The sequence below is a fragment of the Rhynchophorus ferrugineus genome, unplaced genomic scaffold (assembly GCF_030347505.1).
Source record: "Rhynchophorus ferrugineus isolate W39M unplaced genomic scaffold, kcgeb_rfMv2 rfM1, whole genome shotgun sequence".
Classification (NCBI taxonomy): domain Eukaryota; kingdom Metazoa; phylum Arthropoda; class Insecta; order Coleoptera; family Curculionidae; genus Rhynchophorus; species Rhynchophorus ferrugineus.
This window is the reverse complement of record NW_027472580.1, coordinates 42,096,975-42,101,343: the sequence shown is the minus strand read 5'-3', so window position 1 is coordinate 42,101,343 and position 4,369 is coordinate 42,096,975. Positions and strand designations below refer to the sequence as shown.

General features: G+C 32.2%; 1 long non-coding RNA gene across 2 annotated transcripts; it reads left to right on the top strand.

Annotated features, from left to right (window-relative positions):
• The first annotated feature begins 2,077 nt into the window (after positions 1-2,077).
• On the top strand, positions 2,078-2,891 carry LOC143193872 (uncharacterized). Of its 2 annotated transcripts, none has more exons than XR_013005123.1 (3): positions 2,078-2,351; positions 2,413-2,633; positions 2,689-2,891. It is a non-coding gene; the product is annotated as an uncharacterized LOC143193872 (long non-coding RNA). The 2 variants fall into 2 exon arrangements; XR_013005124.1 differs by having other exon boundaries at positions 2,678-2,891.
• Positions 2,892-4,369: the final 1,478 nt, after the last annotated feature.

The window sequence follows — 4,369 nt, the reverse complement described above, 5'->3', positions numbered from 1 at the left end:
AGGTAAGCTGGAGGACAAAGGTACAGGCCACAGGCAATACTAGCCAATAATTTTACTACATCAATAAGGTGTACAGATGGGACAACGACTAGGAACTTCTCTTTGGCATTTATTTAGGAGGGCTGGTTATATCACGCGGCTGATGCCCTTGGTTATATAAAGTGTTTATATTAGACTGAAATGTGTGTTAGGTGAGAATTCTAGACATAGGGACTTAGTTTATATTACAATAGATTTGAACTTGTTGTATTGTTTTGTATTCGTCGTTCAACAAGTCGCCATTTTTTTCCGTAAAACGAAAATAGTTTAAAAGTAAAATAAGTAGATTATTTGTTGTTTTGAATTCTTTTTATTTCATAAGTGATGTAGTTTATAGGTACTTTGAGTACATTTTACATGTTTATTTGCATTCAACTCAGCCTTTTTCATTTCATTTTGTGGATTTTTTATATGTTTTTGTAGGTAACAATCTCTTTTGTGCGTACACTGCGTTCACTGTCTTCGGTGCTCATTTTTCCACGTCTAAATTTAGCATACCAATCCTTGATGGTTGATTTTCTTGAGGCAGTATCCGGAAACTCGGCATCAAGCCAAGTTTTTGCTTCAACTGTGTTTTTTCCTTTCAAAAAGCAATATTTTATCAACACGCGAAATTCCTTTTTATCCATTTTTTTTTCACATTAACAAAAGTTGCTTCACTCGAAATGCTGTAATTTTCAGTTGACATGTTAAATATGTTATCTTATTTCTATAAATACATTTATAATATCAGTTTTAAAGTTGCTCTAATTTATAGTCATTGAAGATTATTTTCTGCATTTATTTGGAGCAAAAACTACAATCGTGTTGACAAAAACGAGTAAAATGATTTGGCTGAATTTAAACTTAGCATAAAAAGCAATACGCAATACTATTTCTTGTATTTTGTGTCCTTATTGCGATTTATATTTAAATATCGCGTTTAAAATATCAAATTTTACCACAATCACTAAACAAAAAAAACCTAAGCAAGAAAACACAGCAAATAGTTCACGTAATTCCTAAATGGGAGTTAGGAAGAGACTTTTGGCGAGAGGGGGACGACGGCATCGAGAACGGCGAGAGTGCCGTTGCTGCTGCTGCTGCTGCCTGCGTGCGGCCTGTTTACCGTGCAGGTTGAAAATAATAAATATCCAGGAAAACGGCGGCAAGACAAATTCCGTAATTTCCAAATGGCGCTCGCATACGTGGCGGTTTGAAAGATGTGCCCGTAAAATATGTCGTCCTATTTATTTTCAGCGAAACGAATGCACGACAGAACGCCGTTATTTGTTTTTCGTTAAGTTATGGCTTAGCGTGTATTGTCTTATTAGACGATATTTTCCCCTGAATGATGATGAACATGAGCGCTTCCGACAATGGTTCAGTCAAAGTCTAATGCCGTGCGTCGAGACAGAACCTCATAAAGAACGATGCGTTGATGTTGTATGATATAGAATTAAATGTGCTTTATATACACCTAGTGGAGAAATAAGTAAGAAAGTAACATTAATTGAACTTTATACATGATTCAACTGTAAATTATTTTTTTATATCAATATTCAGATTTAAGTAACACATTCTACAGGATAGGCGTTCGTTTCTTCATTATGGTAAGAACAGACATGAACGAAGCAAACGGTTCGGGGTATGCCCGAAGATTCCGCAGGGATTCGGCGAATATCTCTCCGTTCGCGGTGATCGAATTCAACTCGTGGCACCTTCCATTCCCCTTCGAAAGTTTCAGTCTCCAAAAATCATTTGACGATTTTCATCGCTTGGTTCGGAACAGCATATTCTTTACATATAGTTTATAACCATACTTTTCAAAATGACATACCAAAAATAAAATATCTTGGGAATCATTTTTCCACGGCACGTGTAGTGTTCTTTTGCTAAAAAGCAAAATTTATTGCTAAAATAATAGGTGCCGTCTGAGCGTTTTTAAATGAGTATTCATATATAAAAAGTATATCAAGTTATTGTAAGTGTAGCCACTAACAATAAACAAAGTTCTGATAAGGAAGAAAATAAAAATAATATTCAACTGCTTTGAAGACTATGGTAAGAATATGTCAAAAAACTCTTATGTTTATATCATTTTAGTATTCTACTTATAGAGTCCTTAAGCGATTTCAAATATTTACAATTGTGTAAAGATTATAAAATAAACAAAAACCATCAGAAGATATATTCAGTCCCATGTCACTACTAGGTAGACGTAGTAAAACCATAAATTCAGAATATTAGCATTATTTGGTGGCAAAAAATGTATAAATTAAGTCACTAGGCAATTCATCTGGTAAAGGTAGAGACAAGAATTATATAAACAGGTACTTGTAGTTACTGCATAATGTTTGAGTATATTCTAGAAATTTTATTACTATTTTGAAGGTGAAATATTTATTAGCTTTGTGTACACTATTTCAAACACAATGTCTATGTAGTATGAAAAAATAACAGGTGACCAGTACAAGATCATTTGGATGGAAGAGCTACAGTCCTGGTAACAGGATGTTATGCTAGTATCTTTTCAAATTATAAAGTAAAATAAAATTGCTAACAAGTACATCTGAGGCAGTGATATAATATCTACTTTCTAAATATTAATATAGGTAAGTGACTCTTTACTAAAATTACTGTATTTAATGAGTTTTAGGTCTCTTTTAGGTTTATGTTTTAGGTCAAAAATATGGTAGTCTTTTTAGAAAGATGCAAAAAGCCGATTGTTAAGTATAGTGCGATTAATGAACGCCCATTTTTACATGGTCGTGTGTTCGTTAAAATTTAAAAGGTTTGCAGTATTCTGTGAATTAAATAAAATTAGTAGTAAAATGATATTACTGTATTTTTTCAAGCTTTTTACAATTGTTACTCCTAATATTTGTACAACTTTCATATATGCTCCGGATAATAATATATAGAAAAGAAATATTCCGACAGCTCTTGGCAAGCTTAATTTTTTATATTGTTAATAATTATATGAGATTATTATACATCTTTTCTCTCACCTGTTGTGAAATGCTTTTTCATATTATTTGAAAAGTTTTATACTACGGAGAGTATCAATAAATTTAATTCCCTTCAATGAAATATAAGAAAAGCAACTCATATTTATATGACAGGCTTTTTTAATTACCATTTGCGTCATAGAAAACAATTTTAAATATCGTTTCAGATTTTGTAACAAGGTTGTTGAAGGTAAAATATAAATATTTTAACTATTCATGTTTTTTATGAGGTTTCTTAATATATTATTATTAGTAATCATTGGTACATATTAAACACATATTTATCAACCAAATACATCATTATAGTAATAAGTAAGTTGCAAGGAAAAGCAGGTTTATTTTCTCGAAACCGAAACCTATGTCATTCTTAATCCAGCTAATTTCTCCCACCCTCGCTTAAATTTTTGGCCCGATCCGCAGTCCTTAGCACAATATTCTGTCCTTTGCTGAGCTCTGAAAGTCGCGCTGTGAACACTGGAACTAAGTAGGGTGAATGCGCACTACGACTTTGAACAAATTTTGAAATCTGTTTGGCATGAATGTTGCCGAATTCAGTTCTGCTCATACGCACTTTCAATTTTTTCTATAAATACGCACCGAATGCTCAAGTCTATATACTTTTGGTACTAAATTAATAGACGGGGAAGTTCATGGCTATGATGCATAGTAAGAGTCTCAAATAGTGTTTTAAATAAAGCTTATATTTGTTCAATTTGCTGACTAATCACAATGAATCCGTGGTATATCGGTAACTTGGCTCTTGGTAATTCAGTTAATATCATTCTTCATCATCATTCTTGGTTAAGAAACGTTTACTCAACTTCAGAATTTGTATATTCAATATTCTTAAATTTCAATACTTCACAGTTAGAGGTACTTTAAGCAAGGTAAAGCCGTCTCTGACGGCCTTAAAACCATAACGAGCATGCTTCTGCCCATAATGTATTCTGAACTGAAATGTTTTTATCTAAAAATATCGTATTCATGCTATGAGGTGGCTTTTTATAGCTTTGATATTCTCAGCTGTAACCAAACATCCAAAATAGTTTACCCATTTTTAATTTGTTTGATTTCGTTTAAATGAAATAATTCAGAGAATAATATCCCTACAACCCCGGAATAATAAGCTTTAATTTATTTAATGATGAACCTCTTTGAACTATATTATCTAATAAGATGCAAACAAAACACAGATTGCTATGGTTTATCGAATAAAAAAGAATTCCTTAGGTACTGTTAAATTTTAGTAAAAAGTTATCTGAAAACAGGAAATTAATATATTCGGAGGCCAGAATGGTTGCTGGGAATTAATGACACTTTCAATGACAATTAATTTCACA